The 16,804-nt window shown below is 32.7% G+C and overlaps 1 protein-coding gene and 1 pseudogene across 1 annotated transcript in view; both read left to right on the top strand.

Annotated features, from left to right (window-relative positions):
• NKAIN2 (sodium/potassium transporting ATPase interacting 2) overlaps nucleotides 1-16,804 on the top strand; it is a 1,389,007-nt gene that overhangs the window by 920,351 nt on the left and 451,852 nt on the right. The window lies entirely within an intron of this gene.
• Nucleotides 1,567-10,677, top strand: LOC141566832 (exportin-7 pseudogene; annotated as a pseudogene).

Here is a 16,804-nt window from a genome sequence, read left to right as displayed (position 1 = left end):
CATTAAATTCATATACAGTAATTTATCCAGCCATCTCCCAATTGATGAGTATCCACTCAATTTCTAATTCCTAGAAACCAAAAAGAGCTGCTACAAACATTCTTGCACACGTGGGAATCTCTTTTATGATCTCATTGAGATCCAGACCTAGTAGTTATCACCTTGTTATCTTTTAAGAAAAGTTTGACTCAACAGAACATATTTTCTCTATTGATGATGATGATAATGATGATGGTGTATGTTTGTGTGTGTGTGTGTGTGTGTGTGTGTGTGTGTGTGTGTGTGTGTGTATGGATGGGTAAAGTTGTACCTGAAGTTATGGCTTTTTACAGACATGCCAGAATATCCTCCAACCTTCTCACAATATTTGTCTCATTCTTATTCCTTCCTTTTATTCCCACCCAGTCCTTTTTTAAGTCTGTGGACATTACCACTATAATTCTGAGTTCATTTTTCCTCTTTTTCAAATTTTTATTCCAATAGATGAGCTTCTCTGAGTAGAAGAAATGAGGTGATGTCACTTATATGTGTGGGTAACCAGCTTATGTACACTAATTAAATGAAATCAGGGTTGAGTTTAGCAGTTGTAAAGTCTATAAAACATTGAGGAATGAATTTCTGACGATTATGAACATGAGTAAATAAGAGATTAAAACAGGCATTTTAATAAATCAGAGAGATAACTTAGTTAAAAGTTTTAAGACATGAAAAAATTATTAGGACAGGCCCTGGGAGTCTATTATGATCAAGCTCCCATCTACTGAAATATTTTAAATATCAAGTTTTAGTTATACTCCTTTTCACATCAGCATACAGAAGTGAAAAGGCTGAAATCCAATTCTGTTTTCTTTTCTCACTTTCTTTTTTCTTCCATATTTTCTAGGTTTTATAACAAAGATATAACATTTAGAGTAAGTCAGTGGTATTTTTCTCTAAATCAAAATGAATATGGAATATTCAGTAAGTACTTTAGAAAGACTGAGATAAATCATCTAAATAACTATAAAATGTTAAAATTTGAAAGAATTTAATAGACTATTTGAAATCCTTCATTTTGCAAATGTTTAACTGAAGTCCAAGAAAAGAAATTATTTGCCTAAAGTCACACTGAATGAAAGAAGCCTAAGGCTACTCACACAACATCTATGATGAGTTTAACTCATTTTTTTTCAGTTGGTCAAATGTCTTCAATATCATGGAGAATTGAGGAACATGAACTTCATATTTTCATCATACAGATATGTGTCTTTCAAAGGTGTTTGTTTTGCTCTTCTTTATACTATATGAAAATATAAAAAGAACCATATTCAGAATAGTCACTTTGTCTCCTAGAATCTAAAATGAAGCAGCCGCACAGTGTTGCAAAGCATGGTGTCATCAGCTTGTTAAGTTATATTTGTGGCAAGTTAAACCTACTTAATAGTAGTCTCACAAACAGGAAATCACCTATAAAAATTCAGTTATTGACTAAAGAAATAAATGATATAAAATGACAGCATCTTCTCCCTCCATTGTTTTGACCATTTGCTTAAATCAATATGTTGCTAAAAATCTGAAAGAAAAAAGCAGATTGTTTTTCCAAAATGGTCCCTTTGATTTTTTACAGGCTCGTCAAAGCCTACACAAATACCCTAGGTGAGAGCTGATGATGAAATTGTTACCACCATTACATTATTTGTACCATTCAGACACTATGTATTTCGAGGATGTAGAAAATTTGGGCAAAAATTTTGTGATGTGAATTCAGATAGAGGTACCAAACCTCATTAGAAAAGAACATTTAAAAATCTAAAAGCAAGCATTATTCTCCTTAGATGGAATCACAGCTGTGCAGTACTGAGAGCCTAATGCATTCTGCATTAAGCAGATTGTAGGGGAAAACAGACATTCTTGTTTGGGATGTAATTCAAATTTTGGCAGCTATTCCCAGTTTCTGAGGTCACTTGTTTTAGTTCATTACAATGCACAGACGTTGTTCATACCTTGTTAAATGATGATTGAGCCTAAGTGAAGTAATGAAGTTGAGTTTTTTTTTTTTAACTCTGTGTATAGCCCATTGAGAAGCATTTCATTTCAGAATTTAAAATATTTAATGACCAGCTGGCTAATGGCCAACCGTAAATCATTGTATGCAAGTTATAACAAAGGGAAAAACCCTCTAAACCTTTAACCAGTACAATAGCATCCAATCTTATAGCTGCCATGCCAATTTTGCATTCATGAGATGTGTATTTGGAAATAATTGATAACATTTAAAAATAAATATTAATGGTATGATGGCAAATCAGAAAAGATTTGGATATTGACCTTTCTGTCTTCCCTCTCCTTACTATTTGTTTAGATTTACTTTCTTTTCTCACTGTATTATCTGACACAAAGCAAATGACTATTGCTGTTACTTTATGTTTTTTTTTTCCTTTGTTCTCCTGCTTTGCCTTTTAAAATTTGTTTTAGGAAAAGGAAAAACTTTTGTTTTGCCTTCTGTTGGATGTGGATTTTATATCTATGGCCCTAGAGAGATACTTTCTCTTATAGCTGACTCCAATGCAATTCTTCTACTTCAGGCAGTAGAAAAGGGACTGAATAGGTGAAACTTCAGTATTTGACATGTTTATGATTATATTTAACATTTATATGCATCATTTTTAGAAATCCTTTGTTTCTAGAACTCTTAACAGAATGACAAATTGACTTCTTTATGCAGAGTCTGGTGAAAGAAAGGCTATACAAAGGCTAACCAAGGGAAGGAAGGTCCAATGCAAGTTAGCAAATAATTAAAAGGACAAGATCTCATAAGATGTTTTTTGGTGTGAGATCCTGGAGAACTTATTAAACTTGAAGTAGACATAATTTCTTCCTTCTGTGAACACATATTCAGAGTTCAAGATTTTTTTCTTCTTATTCATCTTACTCTGAAAGGCTATAAAAGCACAGAATGGACAAGTAATAAAATATATTATCCATTTACATCTTACTGTAAATTATGCAATTATAATCCATCAGGGATGCTTCAAATTTTGTATTGATTAATCACTTTAATTATTTGAGCAATAAATGCTTTGTAAATTATTTGCCTTACTAATATGTATCCTAGCTATTCTCCCCTACTTCTTAGAGAACATTTTATCTCACATCTCCATTATTGTGATAGGCTAATCCCACATATCTCAATGTACTTCCTTTCTACATCTGATTCTTAAAATATGAAACTTCATTTAGCAACATCTCAACTGCCTTTCCTTTTTTGTATATCTTTTGTTCCTAGTAAATTTATTTTTTTTTTTAATTCACTTTGCTTTATGAATCATGTTGGGAGAGAAAAATCAGAACAAAAGGAAAAAAAAAAACATAGGAGAGATAAAAAAAAAAAAAAACAGAAAAAAAGAAGTGATGATTTTAGCATTGATGATTTACATTCAGTCTCCTTAGTTCTTTTTTCTGAATGTAGATGGCACTTTATGTCCAAAGTATATCGGGATTGCTTTGGATCACTAAATAACCAAGAATAACCAAGTCTTTCATAGTTGATCATCGCACATTATTGCTGTTATTGTGTATAGTGTATTCCTAGTTTTGCTTGTTTTATTCAACATCAGTTCACATATATATTCCAGGTCTATCTATAATCAGCTTATTCATCATTTTTATAGAGCAATACTATTCCATTGTCTTCATATACCACAACTTGTTCAGCCATTCCTCAATTGAGGGGCATCTAGTATTTTCCAATTTTTTGCTACCACAAAAAGAGCTGCTACAAAATTTTTTTGCATAAGTGGGTCCTTTTCCCTCTTTTATGATTTTCTTGGGATACAAACCCAGTAACAACACTGGTGGATCGGAGAGTATGCACAGCTTTATAGCCTTTGAGCACAATTCCAAATTGCTTTTCAGAATTGTTGGATCATTTCAGAACTTGCTAAAGCTATTAATTGTTTCCAATACATTTTTGGATGGTTTTCTAGGATTCTCTAAATATATCATGTGCAAAAATTTATTTCTCCTTGCCTATTCTAATTCCTTTAATTTCTTTTATTTTAATTGCTAAAGGCAACATTTCTAGTGCAATGTGGAATTGTAACCTCCCCATTGAGGCTACTGATTGCATTCATTTTCTCTCCATTACAAATAATGCTTGCTGTTGGTTTATTTAGATACTGCTTATTATTTAAAGTGAACTCTCTAGTGTTTTTAATAGGAATAGGTGCTATATTTTGTCAAAAGATTTTTCTAAATGTATTGAGATTATCCTATGATTTCTGTTAGTTTGTTATTGATATGGTCAATTAGGGTAATAGTTTTCCTTAATATTGAACTAGCCCTGCATTCCTGGTATTAATCCCACTTGGTCATAGTGTATTATCCTGCTGATAAATTGCTGTAATCTCTTTGCTAATTTTATTTAAATTTTTGCATCAATATTAATTAAGAAGATTGGTTTGTAATTTTCTTTTTCTGTTTTGGCTCTTCCTGGTTTAAGTATCAATACCATGTTTGTGTCATAGAAGGAATTTGGCAATACTCCTTTTTTACCTATTTTTCCAAATAGTTTACATAGTATTGGAATTAGTTATTTTTTAAATATTTGGTAGAATTTACTTGTGAATCCATCTAGCCTTGGAGATTTTTATTAATGACTTATTCAATTTATTTTTTCTAAAATGAGACTATTTAAGTAATTTATTTCCTCTTCTGTCAATCTAAGCAATTTATACTTCTATAAATATTCATCCATTTCAGTTAGATTGTCAGACTTCCTGCTATATGGTTGGGCAAAATAGCTACTAATTATTGCTTTAATTTCTTTTTCATTGAGGGTAGGTTCACCCTTTTCATTTTTGATGCTGGTGATTTGGCTTTTTTCTTTCCTTTTTTTAATCAAAGTAGCCAAATGTTTATTTTGTTGTTTTTTTCATAAAAACAAGTCTTAATTTTATATCATATTGTATACAGTCATCATCATCTTCCTGGCTATGTTGTTTTGTTTTGTTTATAGTCGCTGTTATCCCTAAATATGTTATGACCCCCCAATACAATTTTATTGACCATTTTAATGGAATAAAATTTTCTTGAGGTCATGGACAATTTCAGTTTTGACATTGTTCCACAAAATACCTACTACATAGTAATGTCTTCATAAGTCCATTTTAAATGAATGATTGACAGACTGAATGGTGATAATTCATTAATTGGAAAACTAGGATTACTATCACTTTTCTGTTGATCTATTTGTTTCCTCTAATCTTAATCTTTGCATGCTTTAATAAAAAAAATTCAGGAAGTTTTACCCTGTTATAATATACTGCGTGCTCTTTTTTCTTTCTTTCATTCTTTTTTTCCTTTGGCTGCATACAGGAATTAAGTGTCTTGTCCAAGGTCATTCATCTAATAAGTATCTGAGGGAGAATTTGAACTTAGGTGCCCCTGATTTCAGGGCTGATGCTCTATTCACTGCACTACCTAGTAGTCCCATATACTCACTTTACAAAGAAACTGAAGATTTTAAACAAGGTTTCTACAATAAAGAAATATGAAATAAAACCATGAAAAGTTAGATGATTTAGCTTTCATTCTTTTTTTTTCAAATAAAGATGAAGCTGTTGAGAAACTTAGAGAAAAGCCCATAATCATTTTCTTAAAGCAGTTTTGATGTTCTGTTAAAAGGAATGAAGTATAAAACAGGAGATATCAGTTCTGACTCCAACATTGTCATTAACTACCTATGTGACTAGTTGCCAATAAGTTACTTAAACTCTGTGACTTCTGTTTCCCTCATTTGAATAATGAAAGATTTGACCTAGATTATCATTTAACTATCTTCCAATTATTGGATTACAAAATACTATGAATGCAGACTTCTTATTCCTTGCTAATCTATCAATTCCCTATCCTTTAGATGTCAAGATTACCTCTGTCATTTTACAGACAAAGAAACTGAGGCCCAAAAAGACAAAGTGACTGCTCCATGATTAGATGGATAGTAGGTAACAGAGGCAGGTTTTAGTCACAACAAATTCCAAATTCAGTACTTTTTTTTCCATTATACCTCATTCTGTCTCATTTGGTGAAAGGAACTATTTTATTTGTTTTTGCTTTCCTGGGGAAGGAAGGGAATAAGAAGCTATCATTACTAGGCAGTTCAACATAACATGCGCTCAGAAAAATTTTCCAATTCTCCTTTTAGAAAATATAGTGAGCTCACGTTTAACAATGCCTCAAGTACCACACTCTGAGTTACAAAGTATAACCATATAGCTGCCAATGACACCTAGAAAATATCTTCATAGAAAATGTGTATAATAATCTATTCCTAAAGATGAAAGACACTGTTTTAGTGAGCAGAAAAGACATAATTAAATGATTATAACTAAAAAAGGAAAAGCTATCATAACAACATGGAATATTCAAGATTTTCACAATTATATAGATTTTTACATTTCTATGGAGTCATATGCTTCATTCTGACTATTAATCTTACAAAAGAAGGGCTGATGTATTTGATTTTCTGTTGTTCTCTCTGATACTGATTTTTATCGAATGTTGTGATAAAAACATAGCATGCTTGGTGTTTTATAACTGAATCAGAAACATCTCAGTGTTAAGAGGTTTTTCCACCAAATGTGTGATGTTAAATGTAAGAAGACCTGTATTCAAAATTTCACAATCTGAACTCTAAGAAAAAATTCTCCAGGCTTGCTCATAAATAGGAAAAAATAATATTTGTGTGTTCTCCAAATCCTAAAGCACTTTTGTAAAATAACTTTTATTTAATGACTAAGGCAATTAAAATGTATTTGAAAATATTAAAAAATATATTTATGGCTGGCAACCTGAGTGGTAAATCTCATCCCATAGTATACTAAAGTGGTTATTATAAACTCTCTTAAAACATAGATCTATAATGAGTATTCAGATACTTAACTATAGTAACTCCTGCAAAAACTGTATTATCTTAACATTCGATCTATACTAACATTCTATATGAGTCTAATTGAAATTGATCAGTTAGCCCTTTTAATGAGCTTTTATAGGCATGATGTCATCTTTGACTAAGAAACTATAATCTCTATATTTCCTAAATTTAAAATCTAAATAGTCCTTTATTGATTAAGGTAAACTAATCATTATGAAATATTCATCTTCACAATATATATCCATATATGTATGGATATGCAGGTGTATAGATATCTTTATACACATATACATGCATATCTCCTCATTTTTCTTTCTATCCAACTGTCATTCATAAGACAGACATACACTATGCTAGAGTGAAGTCAACATAAATCTTGCTTTCTCTTTTTACCAGATTTGTCTGTATATTCTGTTAACTGAATGGTGAGACAAGGGCTTTTCACTGAAATCCCTAGAGTTCTTAAAATCTTTTGAAAGGACATTTTTATTTGATCCTTTCTATAAGCAAAATCTACTGAGAAGATCTTGTCCCAACTCTATGAAATAATTGGTAATTTTATTTCATAAATGTTTCAATAAAGAATAGAATATCCCTATGATACTCCCAAGATCCAGCTTCTGAGATTATTTCCAAGAAATAAAATTTAAAGTTCATCAGTTTTCAATTCTAATTATTAAATTAGGTTGATTTAATATAAATGTTTGATTCTATTAAAATCAACATTCCATAAAAATCTAGTTTTTGGATGTTTTACACACATACACACACTAATATAACACATGTATGTATATATAATTGCATGTTATTTTAATTCAATAATCATTATTACCATTAAATATTATATATATATGTGTGTGTGTGTGTGTGTGTGTGTTAGTGAAAGAAAGAGACAGAGAGAGAGAGAGAGAGAGAGAGAGAGAGAGAGAGAGAGAGAGAGAGAGAAAGAGAGAGAGAGATTGAGATTGAGATTAAAAGACTCATGCAGCATCATAGATCAATAGCATTGCAGGTAATCTAAAACACATCTAAATTCTATTTAGATATTAGTGAGAGTAACTATACCCATAAAATAACAAATTTTAGAAACATTTAAATATTTTCTTTTAATTTCAATTATAGCAAGGTTATATGATTGCATTATTGTGCCAAGTGCTTATCAATGCCTTTAAAATGCCAGCAATGCAAGATTAAAACATTTTTTTTAGTTTAGTCATTTTTAAGTTGTATCCCACTCCTTATGATTCCATTTGGGATTTGTTTGGTAAAGATACTGAAGTAGTTAGCCATTTCCTTCTTTATCTTATTTAACAGTCAGCAAAACTGAGACAGAGATAAGTGACTTGCCCAGGATCACACAATTAACAAGAGTCTGAGCCAGATTTAAAATGAAGATGAGGAGCTCTCACAACTTAAGTGAGTTATAGGTAAAGGGAGAGAGGAGATCCCAGCATTCAGGCAAATCTGTGGTATAGCAGAAACCAGCTGAGGTGTTTGAGGAAGGGAAGAAAGGGGTTTGGATGGGGGAACCAGAGAGGAGCATGAAATGGAAGATCATATACGGGTTAAGAATTCAATAACTTAATGGTACAACCAAATCTGGAAAGAAAATACCTGGGAAGATAGGAGACTCAGTGGATAGATTGCCATATTTGGAGTCAAGAGGACCTGAGTCCAAATCGAGCCTCAGACACTTGAAACATACTAACTGTATGACTGTGGGCAAATCACTTATCCCTATTGTCTATCTCCTACTCAAAAAAAAAAAAAAAATCCAACTAGAAAAGCTATATAAGCAAGTCTATAAAACTACTGACATAATAATGACCTGACTCCAGGCAGATAATGCCTTGGTTGATTTTACCACCAGTCCTGATTGCCTGAGCAAGTGCCTTTTCTTTCTGGAAAGAGAGAGTTCATCATACTTTCAGTTACATGCCTTACAAAGCTTATATTATGTGCTCACACTTTTGCTGTTGGAACATTGCATAGACATTCAGAATTATGTGTTCATCTATCTTGCCACTTTGCTAAAGCTCACTACTTCTCTGATTCAAGCCCTTATTCAGTTATATGCTCGAATTAAAAAGCTGGGTTGGTTTGACTGTCAGAAGGATAAATAACTCTTCAGAAATGTAATCACAAACATTATAAGATTTTTATAGGATGGTGTTGAACATTGCATCATTGGAGTAAGGATGTCTCAGCTAACCAATGAAATTAATCAAGCAGATTATACCCTTTCTCTGACCAAAAAGAAAAATGCCTCCTCTTTTCAAGATTTTTCATTATGCAATATCTTGTGCCATTTACTAAAATACGCTTCAGGAAAATACCTGAATTTGAATGACAAAGGTCAGCATGGTTTGTTCATGCAATTGATCAAACTCACCCATAACTTCTTAAACTTTGATTTTATCAGCAAAACATCTCATGAGTACTCAGATGACCTATGCACAGTATAAATTCCCTCAAGATGGAGATCAGCATTCTTAGATTCTTCTACCCTGCAGCTGTTTTTTGACCTGTATCATTCCATCCCTCCTTCATTTTCACCTCTGGTCCTATCCTGTTTAGTACAAATTGCTTCAGTTCACAGGTCCCTCTTTAATAATGCAGAAAGGGCAAAATTTATCTTTCATCTTGTTGATATTATTAAGTGAATACTGGAAAATCCACTGAATTTGTCAGATTCAGACAATTACAATGAATTCTGCAGTGTTCTGGCCATGTAGAAAAGAAACTACCAACTGGAGAAATTGGTTAAGGTGGAAAACTACCCAGGGGTTATCCAGAATAGTTAACTTCATAGAGATAAGCTTCCATCACTGGGAATTTGCCCCAGATAGAGGGTACTATATCCTGAATCTGTGGCAGCAACTGGCTGCCTATGTCAAAATCATAGAACCCAGAGCTCCTCAAACTGGAAACCTATATCCCTGAAGTCATCAGAACCTATATCACTTCATGCTTGGGACTCATACACATCATACAGAACTGATTCAATAGCAGTTGGATCAACTTTCTATACTTAGTTCCTGTGAATGCAAGAAGACATGGGTACTCTTTGACCAGTATTTGATCAGTTACCCCTAAAATACTAGGAGCTGCTCCAGGGAGACAGTGCAAGCTCCATGAATGTCACTGTGCAAAAAGGATGACTAATGTGGCTAGTTAACTTTATTGGTGCAGTAACTGATAGCTATATTTCATTTGAGAGCAAAAATAAGCAAGATGTTATGGAGAGGGAACTAGTTCATTGGGTTCTCCAGCTGATGAATCTGATAGACTCTCCATTGGCACAGGCAGGGAAAGAGACATTAAACTTAACCATTTTGAACATGTTTGAATAGTTCCACATTGGGGACCAGGTGCTGAAATACTTCCAGTTGTATTGCCATGTCTTAGAAGTCTTGGATTTAAACAATGAAACCATAGTCCTGGGAGGCCTCTGTAAATCAATCATCTCTAAAATATTACAGCTTCTAAATGATCTCAATGACCATCAAGTATAGTAGTATAAGGAAACTAGTGAAACTTAGGGCAGCACAGCTTATATTGAACATCACATGAATGAGGGCTTTTCATTTGGGGGTATTAATAATCATTTCAATATGGCAGACCTATAGTGTCTGTACTTAGGTACCTCCTCATGGTGTATTTTTGTGGAGGATGAAGATTAATACAAATAGTTCAGGTTACCTCTCACATTAATATTTGAAATTATTGCCCAGATGTTTAACAACAATACCTACAATGAGTAGGGAGCTTTACTGAATGAGGGTGTGTGAACCTACAAATACATATATATATATATATATATATATATATATATATATATATATATATATATATATATATATATATATATATTAGTGACAAGTGTAGAAAGAGAAGAAAAAATATCAAATGTATATTTTTTTCTTATTGTCCATCCCTTTACTTCTCCCTGAAATCACCACTTTTTGTTACTCTCAATTTTTTTTTATTAGGAACTCTAAGCCATGTCTACTTAATCACCAACACTCTTTTACTCTGGCTTTGAGTCCTCCTAGCCACTGACAAACACTCCAACTAAAGTATTTGATCTTTTCCTCTTCTCCCATTGCTCTGGGGCTAAACAGCTCTGAACATGGCCACTTCTAGCCAAGTGCTTTTATAACTTTTAGTCTTCCCCAGGCCTTGAGGCAAAATGAGTGTGAGTGTGTATGTGTATGTGTATGTGTGTGTGTGTGTGTGTGTGTGTGTGTGTGTGTGTGTATTTTGTGAGTAAGCCTGTGTAAAGGTGAACCACTGACAATTCCATAAACTTGAAGCAGCTTCAATTTATCTATTAGTATTTTCAGTATTAATAATGAGCATTTGTAAGGGATTGTAAAGTACTTCAACAGAATCCTTCTGAAGTCACAGAGAGTAATCTTTGGAGGCAAAATTAAAAAAAAAAAACTTTAGTCTTTTTACCAGAATTTTAGCTAAATAGCATTCTATTAAATAATTAGGCCACTATCTTTCATAGATATTTACACACTCACACACACACACACACACACACACATACACACACACATACATACATGCACTCAAGAATATATGAGCTGGAGAAAGTTACCAAAATATAGAGGATTCTTATGAACAAGGTCTGGCTGGCATAAATATTTAACATCCTTCTCCTTTTACTGCTTGTAAAAATATATTTCCCTTTAAAAATGCACCATAGTAATTTTTTAATATTAAAAACAAAAAAAAAATACCTACAGAAAAATAGAGAAAGCTATTTGCCTTTTACCTTTCCCACAATTGTTACTACTAGTTGTATGCATTTCTAATTCAACTCTTGCTCAAGGAATACATAAATTAGGTTATATATTCATTTCCCTTACCTTGCCTGCCTCAACCAACCCTGATTAGCTTTTTCGTTTTGTTGTGTTGTATTGTGTTTTTGTTTTTTTTTTTATTTTTTAATTCTTTCCTCTGATGATTGTATGTTGAGTTCTTTCTTGTATGGTCAGATTGAAAGTTGGTTTATAAGGGTGTTTGCTAAATATAGGGTAGCATTGTGACTGCTGATAAACTTAAATGGTTATTACTAAAAAAGTGCATGGTCATATAATTAACAATTAGCAAAAACAGAATTTAGATTCGGGGATTACTATACTATATATTTGTGCTTGTCTTTTATAACTGGGGAAATGTTAGATTGTTCATAGAGTGATATTAAGAGACAAACATGGTCATCTTACATGCTTCTTTGGTATACACAAAAAGTGAAGAGAATGTAAGGAAAATGCCAAACATGACTCTAGTCAATTTATGGACAGATTATGATGTCCCAGAGATTGTGCAGATATGTGTGCATTTCAGTATAAGTTGCTGGAGTGAATTCCCACATTGAAAGAACCACTGGAGTATCACAATAATAATTTACTATTTTGGGTTTTATATCTTTAGCGCCAAGCACAGTTTCTGATATTTTGCAGGTGCTTAATGAATGCTAGACTGATATACTAAAGTGAAAATCAGGAGTTATCATCAATTAAAAGAATAGCATACACAATTTGGATGCGAACCCAAAGAAAGTAAATATAAAACCAAATATTGAGTAAAGGAAAGTCTCCCTTACATCTCCCAACTTTAGTGTTCCGTTTTGACTCCTCTTCTATTGCTGTTTTTAGATATTTGCTATGTTGGAAATGATCAGTCAAATATTGTCCATTTAAAACTCATTTTTGTCATAAAGATCTCATATAGTATAAACATGTAAAGGAAAAAAAATTGAAACAAAATATATTCCATATAAGGATTTTATACCATTCTTCAGAGGAAATAATAACATCTTAGAAATGGGGAAGCTAAGTCACAAAACAATAGAATGCCTTTCTTGCCTAAAGAACACACCATGCTAGAAATTAAATCTAGGAAATTGTCTACTATCATTTCAGGGACTAGAAATCTCTCCTTAACCTATGTTCTTTATGCCACCCATTCTTTTGTCTCCCAGTTTCTTTCCTGATTAACCCAGCCCTCTTCCTACCACCAATATAATCATCAATGCTTGTGGCTTTTACCTTGCTGATAACTTGCATGATAACTGCTGACCTCTGTCAGATTTACCTCTCTTTTGTCTCAATAATCACTTATCTAACTGTGATCCCCCTGAATTTATTGCTGGGTCCATTCCATGTCACTTATACATCCCAATTGTCTTAACAGAAACAGAGAAAATAGTTGAAAGAAGTCTTCAATGCACACTCTGGTCCATAGGATTTTTAAAAGATGTTTTCATAAACCAGTGTATATTTTGGCCTGAAAAAAAAAACAACTATATGAATAGAATACTTTGGTCTTAAAGTTTTTTATATAAGTGGATAAAGTACACACAATCAAATAACAAGCACTGTGTTAAAATTTATTTGATTTAGAAACAATATGGTAAGCATATTTATATAAATTAATAAATCTATACATGTACAATATATCATCACAATATAATATGTACAATATCATACAACAATATAATAATATAATATAATGTTTTGGTTTGTATAGCTCCTCATTTGAACAATATCTATACTAATGAAATCAAAAGTCTAGTTACTCTCTACTATCCTTATAAGTTCAATAAAAATATAGATTTATAAATATAAATATATATATGCATACATATATGGCCATATATATATAGACAGAGAGAGAGAGAGAGAGAGAGAGAGAGAGAGAGAGGCAGATAGGACAAATAGAGATTAGCTTTCATCATGGAATCAGAAAGTTATACATTCAAGACCTACTCATGAGACTTATTATAAATATGATGAAAGATAAATCACTTAAATCTTAATACTTATTCACATTACATTTGTGTCCAAATAATACATAATTTCAAAATAATATATAAAATCAACTATGTTTGAAGAACTAAATGAAATGATAAAAAAAAAAATCCTATAATGCCCAGGGGTGCTGCTATTTTCATGGAACTTTCAGCATATTAGTAGTCACTCATAGATTATTGAATCCTGAAGATGAATAGATATACCTCTTCATAAACCATGATCTTCTATGAATTATGTCAGTCCTGGATCACCCAAACTCCAGATCACTTCTGGCTCTATAAATTTTCTTTCTTTCTTCTTTGATAATAAGGGGTATACCAACTAAATTAAAATATCTCCTACTGTCATAAGTTTATCCTAGACAACACAATAATGGCCAATCACATTCAGAAGAGTTAGTAGGGAATTTATAGAGATAGAGTGAAGATATCATAACAAGAGGAAGGAAACCTAGACTCAAGTCAGTTTCTGACAAACTGAGTATGTCTCTTCATCAGTGATTCTGTGTCTTCATCTGAAAACCAGAAACAATATTTGCTTTCCTTACATTATAGGTTGTTTATGATTTAAAAAGTCACAGTTATAAATATTGGAGTTATCATAGATGTGGTTGCTAAAGTTTGATAATCAGAGAGTGACAAGGAAGTAGTGAAGAATCAATTTTTTTAAAATTTCAATTCTCTTTAATTAGCTTGATATGAACTCAGAAAAAAAATATTTTTACTCCCAAAGTGGGCTCATGTTAGTATGGTGGAAACAATAGACACCAAGATCTCCCCATCTTGGTAATGACTGTTCTCCAGAATAATTCCCACTGGTAGTTATGATGATTTTTGGCAGCTGCTCCAAATCCTAGGAGCTTCTCTTGGTAACTCTAAAATTTTCAATTCCCAATGTACCTTCCTTTATCCTTCACAGTCTTCCGCATCTCTAACTTCCTCAAACATTATCCTCAATCATATCAAATATAGATATCATGTCATTTGACAATAAGATGTCTCAAAATGACAATGAAAGAATTACTCAGCACTATATCTAGAGGATAGCTCATGACAATATTCTCTTTTGGGTGGTAGCTACAATGTCTTATAATTCTTAGCTAAACCAGTCTTTTAATAAAACTCATCAAAACTCCTTCGTTTTGATCAGGATGAATTGCCCTATCATCTCCTTTATGTGATTTTAACCCAATAATTTTCTGGTTCTCATCTTGGAGGAAGGTCCCATACTCAGTGTAATGTAATATAGATTCTGCCGAGTGAAACAAGGTTGCCCACTATCACCATTACTATTCAATATAGTACTAGAAACGCTAGCCTCGGCAATAAGAGCCGAGAAAGAGATTCAAGGAATTAGAGTAGGAAATGAGGAAATTAAACTATCACTTTTTGCAGATGACATGATGGTATACTTAGAGAACCCCAAAGACTCTGCTAAAAAGCTACTAGAAATAATTCAAAATTTCAGCAAAGTGGCAGGATACAAAATAAATCCACATAAATCCTCGGCATTTTTATATATCACTAACAAAATGCAACAGCAAGAGATACAAAGAGAAATTCCATTCCAAACAAATGTTGAGAGTATAAAATATTTGGGAATCCATCTACCAAAGAAAAGTCAGGAATTATATGAGAAAAATTACAAAACACTTGCCACAAAAATAAAATCAGATTTAAATAATTGGAAAGACATTCAGTGCTCTTGGATAGGCCGAGCGAATATAATAAAGATGACAATACTCCCCAAACTAATCTATTTATTTAGTGCTATACCAATCAGACTCCCAAGAAACTATTTTAATGACCTAGAAAAAATAACAACAAAATTCATATGGAAGAATAAAAGGTCAAGAATTGCAAGGGAACTAATGAAAAAAAACTCAGAGGAAGGTGGTCTAAGTGTACCTGATCTAAAGCTATATTATATAGCAGCAGTCACCAAAACCATTTGGTATTGGCTAAGAAATAGACCGGTAGATCAGTGGAACAGATTAGATACAAAGGACAAAAAAGGGTACATCTATAGCAATCTAATCTTTGACAAACCCAAAGATTCCAACATTAGGGATAAAAATTCATTATTCGGAAAAAACTGTTGGGAAAACTGGAAATTAGTATGGCAGAAATTAGACATGGATCCACACTTAACACCATATACCAAGATAAGATCAAAATGGGTCCATGATTTAGGCATAAAGAGGGAGATAATAAATAGATTAGAGGAACAGAGGATAATCTACCTCTCAGACTTGTGGAGGAGGAAGGAATTTATGACCAGAGGAGAACTAGAGATCATTATTGATCACAAAATAGAAGATTTTGATTACATCAAACTAAAAAGTTTCTGTACAAATAATACTAATGCAAACAAGATTAGAAGGGAAGTAACAAATTGGGAAAATATTTTTAAAAACAAAGGTTCTGACAAAGGTCTCATTTCCAAAATATATAGAGAACTGACCCTAATTTATAAGAAACCGAACCATTCTCCAATTGATAAATGGTCAAAGGATATGAACAGACAATTCTCAGAGGAAGAAATTGAAACTATATCCACTCACATGAAAGAGTGTTCCAAATCACTACTGATCAGAGAAATGCAAATTAAGACCACTCTGAGATACCACTACACACCTGTCAGATTGGCTAAGATGACAGGAACAAATAATGACAAATGTTGGAGGGGATGTGGGGAAATTGGGACACTAATACATTGCTGGTGGAGTTGTGAAAGAATCCAGCCATTCTGGAGAGCAATCTGGAATTATGCCCAAAAAGTTATCAAACTGTGCATACCCTTTGACCCAGCAGCGCTACTACTGGGATTATATCCCAAAGAAATACTAAAGAGCGGAAAGAGACATATATGTGCCAAAATGTTTGTGGCAGCTCTTTTTGTTGTAGCTAGAAACTGGAAGATGAATGGATGTCCATCAGTTGGAGAATGGTTGGGTAAATTGTGGTATATGAAGGTTATGGAATATTATTGCTCGGTAAGAAATGACCAGCAGGAGGAATATAGAGAGGCCTGGAGAGACTTAAATCAACTGATGCTGAGT

This window comes from Sminthopsis crassicaudata, chromosome 4 (assembly GCF_048593235.1).
Source record: "Sminthopsis crassicaudata isolate SCR6 chromosome 4, ASM4859323v1, whole genome shotgun sequence".
NCBI lineage: Eukaryota > Metazoa > Chordata > Mammalia > Dasyuromorphia > Dasyuridae > Sminthopsis > Sminthopsis crassicaudata.
The sequence above is the reverse complement of the archived record's forward strand: the minus strand, read 5'-3'. Positions and strand labels throughout refer to the sequence as shown.